This window comes from Martes martes (assembly GCF_963455335.1).
Source record: "Martes martes genome assembly, chromosome: 9".
Lineage (NCBI taxonomy): Eukaryota > Metazoa > Chordata > Mammalia > Carnivora > Mustelidae > Martes > Martes martes.
In genome coordinates, this window is record NC_137896.1 from 122,534,308 (window position 1) to 122,559,622 (window position 25,315).

Here is a 25,315-nt window from a genome sequence, read left to right on the forward strand (position 1 = left end):
TCAGGCTGGCTCTAATTGAGCAGTCTCTGTAAAACATACTAAACCACAGAGAACTTATGCAGAGAAGGATTTTTTAATTTATTTGTATGGCCTCTTTGGAGTGGAGGCGGAGGCACTAACAACTTAGAGTGGCATTTTGTTTTGTAAAATCAACATAAATATGGGCAGTTGGATTAGAGGATTAATGGCGCCCTCATTGCCTGATCTTTTTTTTTTTTTTTTTCCTAATACTCTTTTCAGGCAGCATATTGTCCATAAGGGTTTCTGATTGTCTTCCCCGTTATGCTTAGCGAGAACTTTGAAAAACTATGAAATTGGACTCAGTAGGTGTTAAAAAAGTTTATTAAATGCTGATGGGAAGCTGTCTAATTCTGGAGATTTTCCAGTTCTAAGGAAATTGCCTTATTTGCAACATTTCCATTCCACTGTTAACTGATTGTGTTTGTATCTTTTAAGTATATGTCACTTGATAGGAAAAAAAAATCAGAAAGACAAGTTATGACAAAGAATTTTTACTGCCTTTCTCTGTTGCTGTCTCGTTCCTTTGTTTGTGGATGTGCTATTCACCAGAGGACTGGAGTCCTTTATAGGTCTCTGGATTAGTCATTAACACCTTCATGTGGGGGCGAGTACATGGGCATCCTGTGGGGAAGATAACGAGTTTGGGATTTTATTGCAGGGACTGCATTCCAGTTCCCAATTTTTTCTATAGGTCACTCATATTGCAAGTAATTCTTGAGCAAACCATTCCCCATCTGTTCAGATCTTGTTATAACAAAATCAGCCATGACAGATTATGGTACATAAAACAGAATAAACTTTGCCCAGCTGGATGTACAAAGTAAGGAGAGGAAGAATATACAGGGCCCTCTGGCTACAGAAAACTGCAATTGGGAGAACCTTCTCCATCAGAAAGAGTGAAAGGTGTGAAAATGTCATGGGGAGAGAAAAGGAGGGTTGCCTTTTTGGAAATCTGCTTCTCACAGCTGATGATTGTAAACAGGCAAATGAGAGCTTTTTCTTCTTTAAGTTTCATTTTATTGTGGTGAGAACACACCATAAGATGGACTCTCTTAATAAATATTTAAGTGTGTAATATATAATTGTTGACTATAGGTATAATGTGGTGCAGTAGGTCTGTAGATTCTACTCATCCTGCTTAACTGAAACTTTATGCCCATAAATTAGTGGCTGCCCACTTCCCTCCCCCACCCCCAGCCCCTGGCAACCCATTATTCCACTCTTTGATTCTATGATTTTGACTATTTCAAACACCTTATATTTAAGTGGAATCATGCAGTATTTGTCTTTCTGTGACTGGCTTATTTCACTTAGCATAATGGCCTCAAGCTTTATCCATGTCGTTTCATAAGGTGGACTTTCCTTCTTCTTTAAGGTTGAGTAATATTCCATTGCATGTCTGTACCACATTTTCTTTATCCTACTTCATCTGCTGATGGGGATTTAGGTTATTTCCATAGTTACTTCTATATCTCAGCTCTCATGCATAGTGCTACGATGAACATTGGAATGCTAATGTTTTTTGAGATCTTGATTGGAGGTCTTTCGGGTGAACACCCAGAAGTGGGATTATTGGATCACATGGTAGTTCTTGTTTTAATTTTTGAGGAACCTCTGTACCATTTTCTGTAGTGGCTACACTATTTACATTCCTATCAATAGTGTTCAATGGCTCCAATTTCTCTCCATCTTCACCTAAGCTTCTTGTCTTTTTGTTTTTTGCTAATTGCTTTGTCTCGATATGCACATCCCCAGGCCCAGCCCTCTGCTGTCTCACCTCAAAGATGCGTGCACAGAGCCTGAGTTCCTCAGTGGGTATATCCCTTTTTAGGGAACACACACTAGGCACTATGGTTGCTGTCACTAGGAGTGACTGAGGAAAAAAATCCCACCATCAGGAGTTGAAAAATCTCTCTAATGTATTCTAATGAAAAGGCCGTTTTGTTCACGATTGATCCAAGGATCCCAGAGACTGGCTCTGAAGATCTTCTTTCAACATTAAGGCAAGCATGGGTGCACTTTTGCAGGGACTGTTCTGGAGAGCAGGCTTGTTTATAATACTTTGCTCTGAATTTTTCATCTTTGCGCTGAAAGGAACAGCATGAGTTGTGGAAGTCAAACTGAAGGTGGCCTTTCTGACGTCTGTGTTATGGAAGAAGTTGTGTGCAGGCCACCCATAGGCCTCCCATGTTTTCCAAGTGCCCTTTTCCAGAGATAAACTGTAGTATCTGGCTGGTGGTGGTGTGACAGAACCACTGCTCCTCTCTAGTCCTAAAGTAATGGGGCTGTTGGGTTCTTTTGTGTGGCATTGGCAAGAAAAGCTGGAGGTCCACTTTCCTTTCTCACTTTGGCGGGCTCTTGTGGATTCATAGACCTTCTCTGGAGAAGTCCACTGACCAGCTCCTTCCCGTCTCACCCAGACTTTCCTATCCCTGTCACCAGGTTCACTCTTTAGTATTCTATAGAACCAGTGAAGTCAGCAGCTGATTAAGTCAGAAAACAAAAGAGCGGGTACATCAAAACGGCAACAGTCAAGGAGGTGTTCTGGCCTCTCCTCTTCTACTTTGCTTGCTTCAACTCACTGTTAGCTTCAAAGATGATGAAAAGTCCATTTATTGTGTTTTCATAGTTCTAAGGGTTATTGCTCTGTGGTCATTATGCAGTTCTTTGAAATGATTTAGAGTATTTCTTTTGAGAGGCATGTTATGCCTGATCAATAACACAGACTTTCAGGGATGCCTGGGTGGCTCAGTGGATTAAGCATCTGCCTTTAGCTCTGGTCGTGATGTCAGGGTCCTGGAATCAAGCAGGGCTACCTGCTCAGTGGGGAGTCTGCTTCTCCCTCTTCCTCTGCCCCCCGTCCCTGCTCATGGCCTATCCCTCTCTCAAATGAATAAATAAAATCTTCAAGGAAAGAAAAGATAAGATAGGCTTTCAGAATTCCAACAAAAAGAAGGTGAGAAGGTGGGCTATATAACATTCTCTACTACATTGTTATGTACATTATTTTTACAAAGTGATATGCATATACATCTCATGAACAGAAATGTAATGTAATATGTATATTTATATTTATACTTATTTATTTATTGAAATTTCCTATTTATTACTGCTCCTGATCTTAGGACATTTACCTAATGTAATTAAAATGTTTTAAAATATAAATATTTATGCATTTCTTATGAATAATTATTATTTTTAATATTTAATGTATTTATTTTTTCTGTTTTTATAACTTTTTAAAAATACATATTTTTATTGTTAAGATGTCAAAGCTATTGATCCTTTATTTTTTTCTTTGAAAATGTAGTCAAATTTATTATGAAAATATATAAACAGAACGTATGATTTTTTTATACATTTATTCATTTATTTTTTATTTATTGTTATTAAATTTTTAAACTTTAATTCCAGTTTAGTTAACATACTGTGTTACATTAGTTTCAGGTATGCAATATAGTGATTCAAAGTTATTATGCATTAATCAGTGTTAATCATGATAAGTGTACTCTTTAATCCCCTTCACCTGGGGCACCTGGGTGGTTCAGTTTGTTATGCATCCAACTTTTGATTTTGGCTCCGGTCATGATCTCGGTGTTGTGAGATCAAACACCATGTCCAACCCCATACTAGGTATGGAGACTGCTTAAAATTCTGTCTCTCCCTCTGCCCCCCCACCCTTCTTTCTCTTTTAAAAAAAGATCCCCTTTATCTATTTCACCTATTCCTTTATGATTTTTAAACTTAGATTATCCTGCTCCATCCAAATATATTTTTTACTTTTGCATATTTTCCTATAATTTTTATAGTTAAAAACTATATTGAATATCAATATGGAATATCTGGTTGATACATTATATGAGATTTTATGTAAAGTTTGGTGACTTACTTGAATAACCAAACATTTTTCTCATATCATTTAATAAATTAACTTTCTCTTTTCCAGTGATTTATGATTTCTCAAAGTTATTAGACAAACTTAAGACATACACAGAAGTACACTATTCTGGCCCACTAACTGCTCTTCAGCAATCATGTATTAATGGATAGATTAACACATGGGGATTTCTGGACTACTATCTTTCTATCTACTTCCAAAATGATCTTCTAGCTATTACCAGTTCAAACTATGTTTTAATATCTCAAAGAAGAAGTTGCTCATGATAACTTCTTGAAATGGTTTATACCAGTGACCACTAGCTCTTCATTTAAGAGAACATGAGAATCCCTTTAAGATTAACACCAAATTGCTACTGGGATTTTGACTTATATTAGTTTAAACCTATTAATTAGCACTTTGTTACCCAAAATGTTGTTCTGCACAACACTATGTCGTAGGTTAATAAGGTGTTACCAAAGACATATATTCAATAAGCCTTGGTTAAAGAAAGCTGCATTTACTATAGATTACATATGGCAGATTATCTGAGAATTTGCCAACAGTTGAATTTCTGTATGATTGTCCAGTAAAGAAAGAAAGTAGCATTTCCCAAACTTCTTTGTGATGAGATGTGTGCATATGTGTGTGTGTGTGTATACACACACATATATAAATATATATACATGTATATAAATATATAAATATATATGTATAAATTTTATCCATACTGACATACTCTAAATTGATGTCCTTAACATTGGCATTTGAAAACAAAACCATAAATAAATTTGAAAATAAATGTAATTTTTATAACATCCAGTCTTCTTAATCAGGGATGTAATAGTTCACCATTTACTTCCTTTTATTTTTTTTTAACGTCTCAACAAAGTTTTCTATTATTTTATGCTTAGTTCCCGTAAGTTTTCTTTAAAATCTTCCAATATATTATTTGAATTTATTATTATGAATAATTTTTCTAATATATTTTCCAAACAAGTATTGCTAGTATGTAGAAATATTTTCTAATCAATTTTGTATTCAGTCATTTTATTTAACTCTCTTATTAATTTTAATGGGTTTTCAGATGGTAGTCCAATATTCTCTTAGCAAAAAACTATAATATGTAGAAATAATTGTGATTTCATTAATTTCTTTCATTTTATATTTTTGCTTTAAATGGTAGTTCTAAGATTATGTTATGTAATAATAACTGCTGAAGCAGTATAGAGTAGTATAAAAGAGGTGGAATAGAAGCACAAAATAAGCATTTAATAAATATTAACTGAGGTTATTCCTACTTTAATAGATACAGTTCTAGTCTTCCACTGTTATGGTAGGATGTTTTTATTTCTTAATTTGATGTGCATAACTGAATTTGTTTTATATGTCATTCAGAACTTTGTACAGATACTTTATTCCTATACTTTTCAGAGGTGTTATTTTTCCCCAGTCAGAATACTCTAGAATTTATTCGATTAAATAATTTTGGGGTGTCCTAGGGATACAGCAATTAAAAAATTTAAAAACCCATGCCCTGAAGCAGCATATATTCTAATGGAAGAAAAACAGATAAAAATAAAATTAAAACGTCAAATTCAAAGAACACAATATAAATTGGATAGGATAATAATGTTCATGATATATCTAACCAGATTTCAGAGGTGACAATAAGGAAGAGACAATGGCTGAGAAAAAGGCCTGAGATACTGAGAAATATCAAGGAGACTCAATGAACCCTAAGAAGAGTAATATGTTTAAAATAGTCATTTCAACATTCTTGTGTGCTGAAACCAATTATTTGGATTATCTATTAGTCTGCTTCCATTATGTGTCTTCTGTCTTGGTTTTCAGATCTGTTTTCCTGGCTCCTCATGTTTCATGACTTTTTATGGTACCAAGAACCACAGAGAATGTGAATGATGCTATTTTCTCCTAGAGACTGTCCACCTAAGCATACAGGGTGAGCAATTAATCATCACAACCAGGGATTAGAATGTTCTGTGTTGGCCTTCAGTATTAGTAAAAATGTTCACCTTGGATTCATTTGTTTCTAGAATATGGGGTTTTGAATTTAGCTCTGGAAGATTGAGAGATTCACTTGCGTCCTCTAGTTCTAATACTAGCTCTTTAATTTCTTTCCCAAAGTCTTCAGAAGAGACGAGTCATAGTTGGAGTGTTTTTGGTTGAACTTTATTTTCAAAATAGTATGAGACCACGAGGCATTTCTTTCTGCCTTTTAGAAGTTTCTGGTCTAGTTCCCTAAACTCCCATACCACCCAGAACTTAGCAAATGCTCTGTAGGGAAACCAGCTGTGTTTTGGGGGTCCCCATTCCAGTCTGTTTCATCAGCCGGTGCAAACTTCAAAAACGCCACTGTTTTCTCTTTCCTTCAGCAGAATCCTTCTGCCCAGGTAAACTCTCATCATTGGTCAATTTCCAGAATGGACAAATGCCTTCAGGAGAGAATAATGGGCAGTGAATGTTAACTCGCCAAAAATCATACTCTTCCCTCTCTGGAATCTCAGTTCATCTAGTCTTCGTTATTTTCACAACCCTCTTCTGTCTTTTAAAATACAATATTTGGGGGCGCCTGGGTGGCTCAGTGGGTTAAAGCCTCTATCTTCGGCTCAGGTCATGATCCCAGGGTCCTGGGATCGAGCCCTACATCGGGCTCTCTGCTCCGTGGGGAGCCTGCTTCCTCCTCTCTCTCTCTGCCTGCTTCTCTGCCTACTTGTGATCTCTGTCCGGCAGATAAATAAATAAAATCTTAAAAAAACAAAAAAAAGTACAGTATTTGTATGTACTTTTTACAATATAAGTAAAAATAGATGTATTTTTAGATGTTATAAACATTGTTGACCTGATGTGATCTATTGGATTCTATCCAAAAAGAGTAATTGAAAAGAAACCACACCTAGGCACATCATATTGAAATAATAGCAGACCAAGAGTGGTAAACGGAAACATAGATGGAAGAAGAGCTTGTGCTTACGGGTTTATTCTGCAACCAAGTGGGGCACATTCAAATGTTAAAAGCTTTTGAAAGTCAATTGGCCAAAAACAAGTCTAATGAGAGTATATGGACACGTGTTGAAATAGAGAAAAACAAACAAACAAAAAATACTCGACAAAGAAGTATGATGAATTTTAGAAAACAACATACAAGAAAACATTAGGAAAAATTCTCAAGTAATAGGTTCCAAAAGCTTTGCTGGGTTTTAGGCACCTTCCTACTATGGTAGAACCTGGAGTAAGCAAGTTGTGACCTCATGTCTAAAGGAGCTGAATAACTGACAGGTGATTGAAGCAGGGAGGGCTAGTTATGAGAATGGGTGTTCAAGGCACACTCCATGTTGCACAGATCAGAGTAGAATCGGGATACAACTGACAGTTGTACTGTTGCACAGATCAGAGTAGAATCAGGATACAACTGACTTAATCTTGAATTTTCTGAGTCCCTTAGCTGAAATTCTGCAGTCAAATTCTCTTGTCTGAGGGTACGATTATTCTCAGAGCCTGAAACAGACCTGGGAGGAAAAACATGGACGTGGGCACCAAGCTTTGCTTTTCTTCCTAACTCTGCCTTGATGTGCTTTCCTACAACTTACCCTTGATCAGTCGTCTCTTGACCCTTATCTGTCACTTGTCTTATTACTTACTAGTGTGTTTTAAAGTGTTACAACTTAGAAAGCCAACCCTGAATAGCATTTCCCTTGGTCAAAAACTTTCTCTGGCAAAGAGAAAAGACTGTAAAGATCAAAATAAATGGAAATCAATACAATGAAGACATTGAAATTCCAACCCATTTGCCACTGTCACCTGCACAGGGCAGACGGCCTGGTAGCGAAGAGGGAGCAAGAATTGTTGAAAACAAATTAGAAACAATAAAGTTTGCCAAGTCAGGGGTCTTATGTGGACTTGAGTGGTTCCTGCTTGGCTGTGTATGGCTCTTTCTCAGTGCTGGACATTACTGCATGGTGTCTCACCAGAACTTGAGTTCACCAAGATGCCCCACCTCCCTCTTGTGCCCTTGAAAAGGTAGAGAGAGAGGGAAAAGCTCCTGAGTTCTCTCAATAACACAGATAAGTCACAGATCTAAAAAGCAGTCAGAGAAGGACAGGCAGTCCCAAGAAAATAGCATGACAGTTTTTTAGAAAGTATGGCTAGAATCAAGTGACTGATTATCAAGGATAACTGGACATGCTTTTGGTGGATTGAAAGAGATGATTAATCTGCCATGAATGCTACTATCATAGGAGAGGGTTAGGTTGCTAACATTGAAATAAGTCAGGGCTATTTATTTATTTATTTTTTAAATAAGACAGGGTTCTTTGAAGGTGAATTAAGGGTGACTATGTCCGGATGTTTCCTGGCTTATAGCTAAGAAACATTTACTATACTAATCTTTTGAAAGCACAACCAATAGACACAGGTGATAAGTTTTTACTTTTTCTGGTGTTAGGATATTCCCATTTGGTATTAGTCTTCAGTAAAAGTCCAAACCATTTGGTTCATTCCTCCAGATAAACTGCCTCTGTGACCAGCAATCCTGCAATGGACTTAGAAGTGCTCTAATAGACATAAGTGGCCTAAGAATCAGCAGGCCAACCCGACCTACCCACCACCACCAGAAGTATTGATTCCAGATCACAAACTACCAGCCAAATGCAAGTAAAAATGTTTTGTTTGTGACACACCTTTGTTTTAGGTTATTATAAATTAGTTTATAATTATTAAAATACTAGAATATTTCACAAGTGCAGAATTTCTACTTAAAAAAAAAACAAACATTTTGGAAATGTTGGGAATATGGAGATCAACATTTTGCATGACAACAATTAAATGGAGGCTGCCTACTTTACATGGGGCATGTGCTATATATTACTTACCTTTTAAATTCAGCTTATTACTTCTTTATTCATTAATATTCCTTGTTGGATATAATCAGGAATTAAGTTTACCAAGCAGGTAAACACTAATTTTTAAAGTTGATATGTATTGGGAAGTTCTTAATAGTTTATCTTGACAGTTTGAAAGTAAATAGAATTTCCATAGTACCAAGCACTGCCATCATTAATCAAGAAACTTCTGTCTTTTCAGTCTTGTTTTGTTTTATGTTACTTCTCTGTAGCTAGGTTTGTTCAGTCATCAAAAGTAATGGCTACAGATCAGTTTCTTCGTCAGTAAGATCAGGTCATAACTTAGAAGATGTTATAAAAGTAAATAAAAATAACGCACATAAAATTTTTGGAGTGGTTACTATAATATCTATAAGTATAAAATAATTCTCTTTGTATATCTTTCAACTTTGTTGCAGAAAAAAACTGCCTCAAAACTCAATGGATTAAAACTACCACTTATTTAACAGAGTTATTTGGGTTGGTTGCTTAGTTTGTCTCATCTGGAGTAGTTCAGTTGGCTTTTCCTGGGCTTGCTTATACTTCTACAGTTAGCTGTCAGGTCACGAAATCACATCATGGCTTGGCTGATGGCAGGATGATCTAGGATGGCCTTACTCACATATATGGCTAATAACAAGCTGATAGGGCAATGGGGTGACTGGGAAATATGTGTCTCATTATCCAAGAGGCCAGCCCAGACTCCTTCACATACAGTTTGAGGTTTTCAAGAGCAGCAAGAGTAACAAGCCTCTCTGTGAAAGCCGTTTCTGAGTCTCTAATGGCTCTGATGGTTGATGCTAACCAAAGGATATCACATACCAAAGATGCAATGATTAGAGAAACCCCTTTTGCCTCTTGATAGGAGTTGTTGCAGAACTATTTTGCAAAGGGACACACATACAGGGATGGAGAGAATTTATGGCCAGTTTTGCAATATATCATTATTGCTTTGTGGTCAGTTTTTTATTATTATCATAATCTAAATAAGGATATCTGAACATTTGGCCATTTCTTCTGAATGGCCAGATCTGAACATCTTCCCTGTGTTACTCCTCTCATTGGCTCTCCATTATTATAGAAAATAAGTCCTATAAACTTTTTATGCTAACATCCGGAGGAGCCTTTGGAATTTGACTCCGTGTACCTCTCTAGCCTCATCCTCTCTTCACCATATACTGTGTGGGTTCCACTCATTCTGAACTACTTGCTAGTTTTCTAATATTATACTTTAGAAACTGTGTATCTTTTATATATCACCTGCTACTCAATGACCACATAAGGAACTCCCATTCAGATCTCAAAATTTTGCTCATCCTTTAATTTCTTCATAAAAGTTTTCCTGATCCCTCTTTCTCACTCATAGAGTAAGCCTCTCCTTGCTTAATAATACCTTTATTACACTTTAATGAAAATGCCTACATAACTGTAGGTGGGGACCTCATCTTACCTATCTCTGAGATCATATCACTTGACAAACGTCTAGAATCTAGCAGGTTCTCCGTGAATGCTTGGGGAATGAGGAAACAAATGACAGAGTAGCAGACAAATTACATGTCCTTAAATGTTCTCTAGAATCAGGGTTGAGGAAACTACCATTAATGCATCCTACAGTATGTGAGAGAGTCCTAAATATCCAGGTCACGTTTGTGTGGCCAGATTTCCTTGGCCTCAGATAACCCACTCTTTACTCCTCTAAATGTATTTCATAACGAAGGAAGCTCTCTCCCCTTTCACTCTCAGTAAGAATAAATGCTTTGTCTAAGGTAGACCATTCCCTGCTATGAATTGATAGGATAGGGTCAAGCATTTTCCAGATCCTGAAACTAAGTTTTGTACGCAAGTGCATAAATGCTGTTAGTAATGTATCTGGAGAATAGAATGTAACCAGTTTGTGCCAAGGGACAGACTGCTCTGTGAGAACGATTTATGATCTGTCAGGTGGGAACTTTTATGGTGCTGTGCTAAGAGACAAAGAAATTTTAGGAGCTGCTAAAAGCAACACAAAATATGCTTTCAAGCTTAATGAGGAGAGGCGATAAAATCGGGTTGGCATGTATGGCTGGCTCCATGTGTTAGAGAAAAGCTGAAATGTTCTTAGTGTTACATATTTTGATTTTGCTAAATTTGTTTTGGGCAGAATGGATATTTATGTCCCTGCACGATGAGCAGCAATTTCAATGTCTATCAATATAATAGAGTTTTATTTGAAAATTGTGCCCCACGAACAGTTTTTATGTGAGTTTGTCACAATTTTTTTTCACACAAAAGCTTTTTTTAAGGAAAAGTAGATAATAAATCCATTTTTCATTGTCTTGGCTAAAGAAAATAGCCATACACTGGTTGAATATCATTTTTATTTCACTGATTGAAAAACATTCCCACAGGAGTGGGTTTAAATGGGTAAAGTGTTCAAATTGGCAGTATTTCTAAACTTTTTTCTTTACAGTCTGTTGATCTAACCACTAACCAATAAGGAGTTTCTAGAATAGAATAAACTCCAGGATGGGCAGTAGTAACAGATAGACTCAAGCAGAGCACAGTCATTAAACTTAGAATCAAAAAGTCCTGTTAGAACATCTTAATCTGAACCAATCATATTAAGGATGAGAACACAGAGGTCAAAACAGTTTAAGTTATAGACTAAGATCCAATAGCTCAAATATATGTTGAGCATAAGGGATGAACTCTTTCCACACTTTATGACAGTTGTTTGGTGTCTTAATTAAATGTTGACAAAACCGTATTTCTAGTTATTCTAATCAAGCTGCACAGAATACTCTCAATTTCATTATAAACTAGTAGAAGAAATAACTGATTCAGTAGAATTTACTTCAGTATCATTTGCAATGTTGAAGGTACCCGAACAACCATGCCTCATGCTTGATGTCATAATACCACAGGTGTGCATAAAACTGCGTTGATTGATTTAGGAAGCAGCGAAAACAAAAGTATCAGTAGCTTGCAAAAATTATATTTCTTCTCTTTTATGACAAAAAGAAGAGGCATGATTAATGTTTCCAGATCTTGATACTATATACATATATAGATATATTATTTTCAAAGATATAAATTATTTTCAAAGATAAATATGAAGTATTCATATATACATCTGAAAAAAACACATACTTGTGTGTTTAAGTTTTGAAAACTGCTTTGAACTGTAGGACAACTGTTAAACAGATAGTTAAATCCTAAACCAGGAATCCTGGTTGTGTCCTTGAGTCAAAAAGTCTTCAAGTATAAGCATTCTTGTTTCATTAGCTGGTGACCATATAAGTGGCCCAGATGGAAATGCATCAGCTTCTACATTAGTGGATTGCGAAGATTTTGATTATCAATATATCTGCAGTGTTGTGGGGGAGTATAAAAATCTGCAGTTTTTACATTATCACAGGTGAGACTTAAGTGTGTTCTATAGTACTTTGAGAATCATTGCTCTAGGCTTGAAATCACTTTTGCTAACTCGAGAAAGCATATGGGGTCCTGGCCCTGAGGTTTTCCCTATAACCTGATAAATTGTTGTACATTTGGAACACGTGGGACAATAGCATCCTGTACAGAATAACTGGCATCGATGGATAGATAAGAGAGGGTGAGTGGCAGCGAAGAGAGAGAGAAAGCAATTGTAGGAGCTAAAAGCCTGTGTTCGTGTCCTAACTTCACCATAAATTAGCTCCATGACCTCAGACAAATAAATTAATTTCCTTGAATCTCAAATTTTCTGGCACAATAGAGCTAATAACAAGACTTACCTGATGAGGTTGTTTGGCCAATTTAATTAATTGACAAAGAAAGAGGAAAAAAAAAGAGAAGAATACTTAGAAGAGTGTCCATGATATATTAAGTTCATAGTACAGATCTTCCTTGACTTTTGAGGAGGTCATGTCCAGAGAAACCCCTCATAAACTGAAAGTATCACAAGTGGAAAATGCATTTCAAATACCTAACCTATTGAACATCATCATAGCTTAGCCTTGCTTTCCTTACATGTGTTAAGAACATCCATTAACTTACAGCTGGCCAAATAATCTAACACAAAGTCTATTTTATACTAAAGTGTTGAATATTTCATGTAATTTATTGAAGATTGTACTGAAAATGAAGAACGGAATGGTTGTATGGGTGCAGAGGGTTGTCAGTGTCTTGGTTGTTCAACCTTAGGATCATGTGGCTGACTGGCGCTGTGCTCACTGAGCACTGTGCTCACTGACGCTGCCCAGCATCATGAGAGAGGGTCATCCCGCACATTGCCAAGCCCAGGGAAAAGATCCAAATTCAAAATTTGAAGTATAGTTTTTATCAAATGCATATTGCTCTCACATTATTGTAAAGTTGAAAATTTGTAAATCCAACCATTATAAATCAAGGACCATCTGTGATATAGAGATTAACTAAATTGAGGCATAAATGTAGGGAGAAATGCTAGTTCTATTGAACTCCTTTATTTTTGTGGAGAATGAATTTACTTAAAAATGAAGAAAGTAAGAAGGCATCAGAGAGCCTTTCCCATGACCTGGAAAAGAACCAATGCGCAAGGGAGAGTATTGGAGAAAGCCATAAAGGATTCACCATCGTGCAAGGTTGACTATCTTGATCCATTTCTGTGTTCTCCTTTGCAAATCCATGGGTAGACATCTGCTCTTTAGAGAGCATACTCAAGGGAGTACCCCTTCAATGTCTGGCAATTATTTCCCAATGGACATGGTCTTGTAGAGAGTTGAAGTAATTGAGAGATGGAGCTATAGTATGTGTATTTTTTACAGGCTGTGATCCTGGGTCTGACATCTAGCTCTGGTTATATCAAACAGTAGAAGAAAAGGATTATGAACTGAAATTCAACAAAAGCAATATAGACGTGTTTCTCCTAGCTGAAGAAGATTCTCTCTCTAAGATTATGTAGGGATATACTTTGAAAAATGCATTGGCAGATACAAAAGGATTTGCACTGAAAAAGCAGACAGTATATTGTTTTTTAAACAATCTTTCACTGAAACAATATTTACTCTTAAAAAATATTTAATGTGCTACAGTAGCAGAAATAAAATCATGCATTTTCCAATACTGAGATTATACAATTGATAACATTTTGGAGTGTGTCAAGTCTTTTGAAAAACCTCACTATATAGCCATCTATGAAGATTATACTGGATATTTGATTTGTATCCCATGTTGTTCATAAAACATGGCTTCATGACTGAGTTCTTGTATCTTTAAAATTAGTTTAAAACCAAATTTGTATTGATGCCCTCTAATGGATATGGAAGCCTTCTGCTTTTGGAAGAGTATATTCTTTCTAATTCTTCTCTATTACAAATAATTATTTGTGCAATAAATTGTTCTAGAATGCAATTTCAATTTATTTATCAAGTAATAGTACAAGGGAAAGTCCATTTTTCTGCACCCTTGCTAACACTGAGTATAGATTTTTTTTAAAGTTTGTAAATTAGCTAGTTAAATAAAAAGACTCCTCATTACTGTTTTGTTCTGAATCCATTGTTTACTAGAGAGAAGTAAACTGAGTTTTAACCAATTGAGGATGTAGAATTTGGACACGAAAATTGGATGCCAACTTTTATGATCTGCCTTGGATTCTTGACTTCTATCCCTGCTGGTTGGGATTAAAAATGAGCCTGTCACCATCTGTCTGTGTCTGCCCCATTTCTGTTTCTCAGAGTCATGCATGGGCGCAATCACACAGACACCCCTTGATTCCACACATAATCAAGAGGAAAATTTAAAACCCCAGGAAAAAAGCTTTTCACAGAACAGGAATTGCGTCCTCGATCTTTACATGCTAGAAACAGTCTTCAATTTTCTCCATGGAGATCTGTTTTATGTGTTATTTTGGTTTGCTTCTAACCCTGTTTTCTACTGCAAAAAGGCAATTTCTATTACTGGACTCTTGATTCGATGTGCAGTTAAATGCTACATCACAGTTGAGTTTCTATATTTCACAGTGGATGGGAAAAGTATTAACAAAGTTTGTGTTTTCCTCCGCATGTAATAACCACTAATTCATGGGAGTTAGGGGTTTCAGTGGGCTGACTCTGTACTTCCATAACAGCAGATTTTCTACCTTTTTCATCAGAATTTCACCCAAATACAGTGTTTGTCAGAAAACCCTCTGGTTTGACTATTTGACAGAATGTCAATCTCTTAGTCATTTAACTCAAGTGCTTCAAACTTCTGACCCACTTGGCCAGCAGAAGACTAACAAAACGCCTCAAGGACAAGAGTCAATTCCTGGTTCAGTCTGTTTTCAACAAAGCTTTACATTTCATTGTGTAGCTGTGCTACCATTGACTGTTCTCTGTATTAGATAATTCTCACCAAAAAAAAAAAAAAAAAATTATTTAGAGGGGCCAGTAAAATCCAACTGATACCTGTAAATTTGTCTCAAAGATGTTACTGGAAGAATTCAGCTTCTAAAAGCTATCAGGGTTCTTTCCTGGTCAAGAAGCTTCACTTTATATGTTTAAATTTAGGACTACTAAGTGACCTTAAATAGAAATAGATATTCTGAGTGATACAAATCAGTAAAAGATGTAGACTCTTAGTGGAAGTCCAGGAGCAGAGAATGAACCAAAAATTGAGAAATCAGAACCTCAGATGATATGGGAATATAGAGAAGAAAACATCACTCTTAAGGGAAATGTTTTTATTGTTTTTGTTTTGTGTGATTTTTAGTATTTATCACTGACTTCTCCCTCTTTAGGTTTCTCTATCCTCCAAAACTACACTAAATTCCTCAAGGGCAGTTTGGACCCTGACAGATTTCAATTATAAATCAAGGTTCATCAATTAGTATCTGTGTGACATCAGCAAATATATTTAACCTTTTTCTCTTAATCTCAGTTTCCCCATGGGTTAAAAAACATATATAATAACATTGCTATGAGGATTAAATATAATATATGCATACAAATGCCTACCATGCAGCTTGGAACTTAATGAGCATTAATATATGGTAGCTGTTTTTAAATATTATTCTTCCGAATCTCTACAACCTCAAAATTAGGTTGGCTATAGGACCAGCATTTAATTCTTTTGAGGGGGAGAGGGGTCTGAAATGAGCTGGAATATTTTAACATATCTTATTAATTTATTTATCCTGTGAAATACCCAAGCCTTCATATTTGAAAAAGTTGTTTGAAATATGTCATGAAAACAGAAATGATAGGAGGGAGAAAAATAAGTCATACCACTTTGAAAACAGTGGTTGACACACAATAGGCACTACATAAATATTTGCTGAGCAAATAAACGTTACGTGCATATTCCAGCCTACTCAGCTCAGAAGTCCTGGGGTTTAGTCCTGGGTCTCAGGTATGGTATAGAGGTGAGGAATGCAAGGGATTTCAAGTTATCAGATATATATGTACTAGAAGTTTGAGTCAGCAAAATGCAGAGAATCTAGCAAAGTGTAAGTTTATTTTATTGGAAAATTAGTCTTCTTAAGAGGAAACCTTAAACAAAGTTCTTTCTCTGCCTAACAAGGAAGACTTATATATTAAAACCCGAAGTACCTTGGAAGAAAGAGAGCATGATATCCAAAATTTATGATAGCTGGGAAAAGAGTACTGGCTTTTGGGCATCTAAGATGTTGAAAACCAAGAGAAAAAAATTCATAATGCAAGTTTTTAAATGGGAAGGTGATTCAGTCTTGCATGGGATATGTCAAAAATGAATTCTGAATCTGTAGTGGTAAATACTTTAGGTGAGCAATTCAGTAACAATTCCTTAGAATCCCTATAATGATGCCAAGGAGCTCAGAAACTGAGTCAGATTTTGAAAAGTGCATAAGAAATGGAGTGAGAAAAGCGCACATCAAAGATAATTCGGAGTGATGTGCAAATTCTTTTTTCTCCTTAATAAGTAAACTTTTAAGGGTTGCCTGGATTTCCAACATTTGACTTACCTTCTCGCTTCATTCTGATCCTGCTACCGCTCCCACCTCTCCACTGGCACTGTCTCATTGACAAACATTAATCAAAAAGAAAAAAAAAAATCAGTCCTCAACTTGCTTCTCCTTGCATTTTCATTTTTTAAAATTTATTTTTTAAAAGCCTTTATTTATTTATTTGACACAGAGAGCGAGATCACAAGTAGGGCAGAGAGGCAGACAGAGAGAGAGAGGAGGAGGAAGCAGGCTCCCCGCGGAGCAGAAAGCCTGATATGGGGCTCCATCCCAGGACCCCAGGGTCACGACCTGAGCCGAAGGCAGAGGCTTAACCCACTGAGCCACCCAGGCACCCCTCTCCTTGCATTTTTAACTGTCTTATGGTTTCTCCTCTGTCTTCTGTGCTAATTTTTGAAATGAAATTCTTTAGCAAGACTCGAAATGTTGGCATTTCTCAATGCTCTGTCCTAGGCCCTCTATCTTCCCATTCTATGCTTTCTCTTGCAACAAACTTCTCATAAGCCCATTTATTTCAATTTTTTGATATGCTAATTGCAGTAAAGATGTGCTTCTTAAATTCAAGTTTACAATCAGTTTTCTCCTCTGGGCTGCTTACTTGGCAGCTCCAACCAAATTCAACAAATTCTCCAGGTCCAAAATTGGACTCATGACCTTCCCATGATCTTTTTAACTTTTTTTTAAGATTTTATTAATTTGTCAGAGAGAGAGAGAGAGAGCACATAAGCAGGCAGAGGCAGAGAGAGAAGCTGGCTCCCTGCTGAGCAAGGAGCCGGATGCGGGACTCGATCCTAGGACCCTGGGATCATGACCTGAGCTGAAGGCAGCGGCTTAACCGACTGAGCAACCCAGGCGTCCCCCATGATCTTTTTAAAGGCTGAAGCTCATTCTGTTTTCTGTGTTCACAACCAGGTACTCAGTCAGTCATGCAAACTAGAAACATTTGAGCTCTTCTTGATCAGTCCCAGCAGTTATCACCAGATACTTCCCTTCTGAATATGTCTTAACTAAGGCTACGTCTCCTCAGGTTACTGATCACTCTATTCCCAAGCTAACAGCTCTCACTTGAACTAGATGAAGACCCTAAAAAAATCTACATTCTGTCTTTATAGTTGAATAATTTGAAGGCATTGCTTCCAGGGTTGTTACTGAACAACTGATGTCATTCTGTCTCTTGATTCTTTTTATGCAACCTATTCTTTCCCTGCTCTGGAAGCTTTGAAGGTCTTCTATTCATTACTGATGTTTTGAAGTTTCATAATGAAATGTCTCTGGGTCAGGTCTCTATTTATTTTGCAGGGAATTCAATGATTCCTTTTAATTCAAAGATAACTTTCAGATATAGGACTATTTCTTAAATTATTTCATGCATAATGTCCTTTGGTCAATATCCTCTAAACCAAGACAATCAACAACATCTGTAATTGAAAAAGTAGGTTTTATTGTCCTTTGTCAGTGTTAGAGCATGTACACCATGATGAACCACGGGCATCTCAGGAATAGGGTATAATAAAGGACAAATTATAGAGTTTTCCCTTGCGGTGAGAGAGTCTGTGGAAGGTGAAACGAGGTAGGCTGCGCTCTAGAGTGTGTGCTGTCAGGAAGAAGGGATAATTTGGGGGATATCCAAGTCATCCTCATCTCAGAGGAAGCCTTGGTCAAATGCAATTGATGAAGAAGCAGCAATTACTCATAGGAGTTAGGAAAGGAAGCTGTTTGGGTATTTTTGTGGTTTAGACAATGTTCTCATTTCTGTCTCAGCCCACCAGGCTTATGGAGTAGTCTTATCTCTTTGTCTTGCTCCATCATGGTCAGAAAGTAGTTTGTCTGATGTTAATTTTTTTTTTGGTGAAATTATTTATGTTCAGCAGAAGAGCAACAAAGCCTAGCCTACCCTGAGCTCTTGGTCACCTCCTCCCAGTACCATGGTCCAGCTCTCAGCTGCTTTTCTCTTTCTCTCTTCTATTTTTTTCTTCATTGTGGAATTTATATTGTTTGGTTGTTGAACAAGGTGGGCTAGCCCTTTAATTATCTTTCACTTTTGTTTTGTCTTTGCTGCTTTCCATCTTTGTCTATTTTTGTTTTCTTTCTGGAAGATTTCCTAAATTTAACTTACATCTTTTCCAGTGAATTTAATCTTTAAGAGTTCTTTGTGGCTCTCCAGACATTTCTTTTCATGGCATTCTGTTCTTGTTCATGCATGGAATACCTTATTTTATTGCTGTAAAGAAAAGGGAATTTGAAGAAGGCTGTGCCTTTGTTTTGCTTTATTTTGTTTATGTTTTAAGTTTTTATCTCTCTTCATTTTTTGTCTTTATTCATACATCCTTTTCTCTAGTTCATTCTTCCCTCTTCTATTGATTCTTATTTCTCCTTTATTATTTAGCTGTGGAAACTAGAAATCTCTATGCATAGGAGTGGTTTTTGGGGTTGTTTTTTTTTTTTTTTTTTCCATATTGGTAGACTTCACTGTACGGTAATCTAGTTGGTTTGTTTTATTGGAGCACCTACAACTGTTGCTATCTAACTCTATTTAGTTAATCAGTTAAGTTAGTTACTTAATTTTGTCTGAATCTAGACATCATATCTGTCTGGGAGTCCAATCTGGTTGGTAGGGATTAAAGGGAAGCAAGTCAGGTAAGGAAGCTTCAGGTTTCAAACTCCGTACGTACATTTTTTCATTATTTCCCTTTTGAGTACAGCACTCCTGCCTTGTGCCTGTCCAAGTATCCCAAATCCAGAATCACATAATAGAAAAGGTAGGAGGAGCTGCCCATTTTTACATCGTCAGTGAGGGAGAGTTTCTTAGATAATCTAACTTCTTCTCATAGACTTTCAGCCATTTCTCCTGGGCTTCACTTGGACCTTACTTTTAGAAATTACTGCACCTCTAGTGTGTGTCTGTGTGTATGTGTGTGTGTTTCTGGCATATATTCACATTCACTTGGTTCTTGTTATTCTCATTGGTAGCTTATGTGTTTATTCTCAGGGTACATTAATGAGCTACTACTTGCTCATTTATTTTCCACCTTCTATTTTTTTTAAATTATTCCTTAATTTTCCTTTTGCTTTGTCAATCAGGATTTGGGGGTTACCAAAAGGAATTAAGGGAACTGAGGCCTCCATGTTTAACTAGGAATTTCAGTTCCTATTTTACATGTTAGAAAAAATTAGATTCTGAAATTTGAAAGGTTATGGCATAGACCCAGAGCTAAAATCTAAAATGGGATATTAAAAAGAAAATCTATGCACTTATTGTGTATTGCATAATTATATATTAATTTTACACAATTATGTAAAATATGTTAATATTACATAATTATATTATTATGTATACATAATGGGTAGTGGGGAGTAATGTAGGAAGCAAAATTGACCATGAGTTGATAATCCCATAATCAGATGACTTAATATACTTAATATACTAAAGCAATAGGACAAATAAAGTATTACGTTTATTGGGGTGTAGATAAAACACAGAACTTGGGCCAGAAAGGAAGGTAATGGAATCCATAGACTGTAATTATTCTGTCTTGTCTCAATCAAAGGAAGTTTTAATAAAGATTTTTAAAGTTTGTTAGTATTCTAATGAACCTGTCATCTTTCTTTGTGTTTGCCCTGGATCTGTGTCGTATTTGAGCAAGTGACCTTGTAATATGGAGCTCCACATTTCCCACAGCACTTAGCACAGAGCCAACCATGTAAAATATCCTCACAAAGACTTATTAAATTAATTTTCTTAAATTCCTTCTGGACTGCCCATTTGCCTTCACTAATTATGTTAGACCAAGAGGAGATGACCTCTACTTGCTGTCATGATTGAATTACATCTTAGACTTGTGGATTCTTTGAACAATAAAATTTTTGAGGGGAAGAGATAAACTACAAGCATTAGAGCATATACGTTTTACAGATGAGGATACAGACATTCTTTATCGAGCATGGATTTTTCTCCCTCCCTCCCTAAACACATACATGCATTCATGTCCTCCTTATTTTCTCTCATAATCATTTCTAGCTGCAAAAGAATGGGTTTGGAATGAGAATGGAGATATGCCTTCTCTTTTGTCTTTTCAGCTGCTAAACTACAAATAAATATCAGTCTTAACTATTGTAATGCAAAATATAAATATGTCATGTCAAACTACTCTTTAAATGATAGATTTTCATTTTTTAATTACACCAAGTATTTCTTTTGAGATTTAAGAGATTTTAAGCTTTATGAGCATTAATACCTTTGTGATTGTGATTTGTTTGCCCCTAATTAAAAAGAATCAGGAGCATAGTTGGGAGAGAATATTGATGCACCAGGAAAACTTATGAAGAATGCAGCTACTTATTTTTTTCCTTTTGTTTCAAAGATCAAAAATCCAGCATGTGGCAGAAATGAGGCAAATCTGTTATGATGGGATAATTGTGACTGTAGCCTCTGTTCCATCATTCATTAACAACAGGATCAATACGAATCCTGGATTTTGCTAATCTGATGGTCTTGGCTCTGTTTTCTGGTAAACAGTATAAATTATTTCCAGAAGAGCTGTGGAGAAAAGTATGAGATATTATTTCAGAATCTAACATCCTCATAAAACTTACAAAATTTCTGTCTGGCCCAGGAGACACTAACTACCTATGTGTCTAAAGGAGCCTAGGGGAAGACATCAGACAGGCTCTCTCACACTCAGTACCCTCATCCCTAGTCCTGGTTGCACCTGGATGAAAGAGAGTCTGCCAGCAATTCTGTAGCAGGCTTCTGGCTGTCAAAACAAACTAAAGCCTCATGGGGATGCTCACACTTGCCTGCTGAGGAGAAAACACTGTGTTAAGTGTTTTACACACATTATCCTATTATATCCTTACAAAGCCTTTTGAGTAGAGTCTCCATTAAACAAATGAGATTGTTAATGCCGTATGTCTTTTAAATGGAAAGGCTGGTCTGCGAGCCTCTATTTCTTGGTACTGAAGAAGGCGGTGTTATATACCAGTTCCCAGAACTGCTCTGTCGTTAACATGAGTCCTAGAACCCTCTTCATTCCATTCCATTCCTTTGATGTTTGAGATTAACTGGTGAAAGAATTAAGGTATTCCAAGTGAGCTAAAGAAAGTCTTTCTAGCCCATTGTGTCCTAAGGATGTGGTTGTTACGGGACAATAGTGGCAGTTAATTAAAATATTATTACTGCTGGGATGCAGGCTCCATGAGGGTAGGATACCTGTCTGTTTAGGTCAATGTTGTATCTCAAGTTCCTAGAAGAGTGTTTGACAAAAAGAAGAAACCCAGGAAATAACTGTGGGATGAATGAATTTTCCAGGTTGAGATGGCTTTCGATGCCAACTTCAGACTGCTCACCATTATTTTTGTTTTGTTGCAGAAAAGAAAGGTTGCACTTTGGGGAAATAAATGAACCTTTTAGAATTCACTGAGAAAAAAAAAAATAATAGAAGTTCCTACAAGCCACAACTAAATAGATATAAAGTCTCCAGCTGCTCCTTCAGAGTGGTTCACCACTGGTTATAAACTATAGGCATTTCTGCTTCCAATCCACTAAAAGCATTCATTTTTCTTCAGAATAAGTTTTAGTCCGTTAATCACACCCCTACCAGCAATGGTTGGTGCACACATGGTAGGAAGAAAAGGTTGCCTTGGTCTAAACAACGAGAATGCTAACTCTGCCCCAAGAAACAACTTTCTTTTCAGAGAAATTGTTTGCTTATTTGATTATTCCTAATTAATTTATCTCTAGTAAGGATGAAATTCAAAGAGATATCTGACTTGCACAGAGTTCCAGTAGCTGGTTTCCTTGTGTATGTGCATTTAAAACCGAGAGAGAGAGAGAGAGAGAGAGAGAGAGAGAGAGAAAGAGCGAGAGGAGAACACATTTTTAAAAATGATAGGAAAGGCATAAAGGGGGAGGAAAGAGATGTATGCCAGAAAGACAGAGCAAGATACAGAATATAGGAAGCATGAGGGTTGACAAGAAAGGGAATTCCATTATACTTCAAAGGAAATGAGTCTGAAAGTTGACTATTAGGATGTGATGAAAAATATTATGTCCATTGAGAAATACGATGTTGTGAGCTAATGAGTTCTGCCATATTTTCGATTATCCACATCTGAATTGCACAGCCATCTGCCATCATCTGGTCACAGCTGACCCCCTGAAGGCATGATATCTAGGAGGAAATAAGCAAAAGCAAATATAAGCATTTTAAATGTGTTAACTTCCTGATTTGTATTTTTCACAGTGATCCCATTTCCTTGTATGAAAAAGAGACGGTTCACCACTGCATGGTGTTACTGTAGCAAAGGAAAGATTGCAGACTTTTCTTCTAACTACAGCATCCAGGCTTTGCAATAAAATAGGTAGTTTGACCATTTATATAATCATTATTTTTAAGGGAGCAATTCAATCCCCAAATTAAAAGAGCTGATGTATGTAAACAGATATGATGCTCCCTTAACACTCTCATTGAGAAGTTACTTTTTAATTGCTTTGCTTATAATTTCAACTTCAAAGCCAGTAATAGCTTTCGAATTAATAGCTCATAGCCCATTTGATACACTGATATTTAATTAATGAGTTCATAACTCAAGCAATGCATTGCTTTTCTGACAGTTTCTCCAGGTTGTTAGATTCCACACTGCTGTCTGTGGTCTGCTATCCATTCTTAGAGAGGTGGTTTTGCCTGTGATCCTTTCTACTGAATGGTGAAAAAGAATGGGCTCAATCAGAGGGAGAGGTGCCCCTTTCCTGCTCGGTGGAGTAGCCAAGATTTCTTAGGCCTCTAGGGATAGCTGCAATTTTGTATTGGTTTGTCTTTCAAATTTGGGATTATTGCACTGATGTTTTCCACAATACCACTAACTAAATAATTGCACCTCTATAGGCTACCTCCTCTAACGGGGCGGTGGATGAATGGGTCCACATCTCTGCTTTCTTCTTTCAAAAAATCTTCCCAAACCATCCTGTAGTCCGTCATGTGCTTCCCCTCCCAGGTCTCTCCTAGTCACTCTGTAGGAGCTGACAAACAGTGGTATTGGAGTTAAAAACCTGTTTTAAATGTTTAAAGGATTGTAACCAAAAACAAAAGAGAGAGAAAGAAAGAAAAGGATGAAAATTATGCAAGACTTTTACAGAAAAAGTTTGCTGACCCCTGAAGGATCATTTACACTTGCCATCAGCTTCTGTAATTGAAATCCTTTTTCATTGGGCATGGCTTGGCCAATTTTCCCCTCCAATTCACAAAGCACATTTACTCAGGGTGTTGATGACGATGATGAGGCCCCTCCACAAAGGCCACCCCTCCTAGCAGGCTCTTCCTGCCGAGGAGGTAGACAGCCACTCACAGGTGGCTCTACCTGGCATTTAGCATCCCTCCTTTTAGGTGAATTAGCACCCCTAGTATTGTGGCCTCTCACAGGGTTTCCAAGTAAAATAAAAGTCTCTATTATTGGATGTCCCTCTACAAAATTCCCCCACAGATGTCTCCAGTTCTGACTACCAGCAATGGGACCACCATCTGAAAACAGCTTTGTTGACTTCTGAATTTCAAACCTTTCGGAGGTCTCTGCCAATGAGCAGTGACTCCTGGAACAGTCACATCTATACTTGTAAATGGCCCACGTCACCCACCAGGATCTGGTTGGTTGCCCGCCGAAAGCCAGGGCCAGAGATGGTATGACACAGGACAAGTGCGGAGAGAGGGACAAAGGACCACACTTTGGTGATTATCGGCCAATTCCTCTTGCTGAGAATTAATTTATCCCAAATCTTTCCAGGAGCAAATTTTCACAGAGGAAAGGAAAGAATAATACCAAAGGAAGAGAGGAAAAGAAGTAAATGCAGGTACTTCTACTTGAAGTTTAACTGAGGGCTGGCCCAGCCCGAACATTGTAGATTGCCATGAAGTTAGAAGTAATTAATGATAATTGAAATAGCTGTGAGTTATTAGTAGTATTTGGATTATTAAGATAAAGATAATTATAATAAAATTAGGTACTACAAATAGTGATTGCATTAATGATTTTAACTTTAATGATTTCTTTAAAAGTGTGCTAGAAATAGATTTTCTATAAATGGACTAGTAATAATAATGATAATAATAATACCTACCATTTATCGAGTGCTTACCATGCATCAGGAACTATGTTATGTTCTGCATATACATTATCTCAACTGATTAAAAATGTGTTGATGATGTGAATTCATGAGAAGAGGGACCCTGTTTGAGTTTTATGGGCGTATATACCTAGAAAGTTACCAGAGGAGAGAATTAGCTGAGAAAGATTTCATTAGGATTCTGCATATGAGGACTTTCCATTATAACGATAGCACTTCTGAGGTGCATCTACCTAAGGTCAGCAAGGAGAGAATATTTGAGATTGACTCAGAGCCTCTCCATGGACCGTTGTGCAGGAGGCTCATTTCCACATGCATGGATAGGAGGCTCCTGCAGCACAAGCAACCTTAGCAGGAGTCCTTACTCAGAATTACCCACCAGAGCTACAGCAAAAGGCATTTCTGCTTTGTCCTGAGTCTGGCATATTTTGTCTGTTATCAGCTGCTGAAAATGTTGAGCATTTGTGCAAAGGGAATTC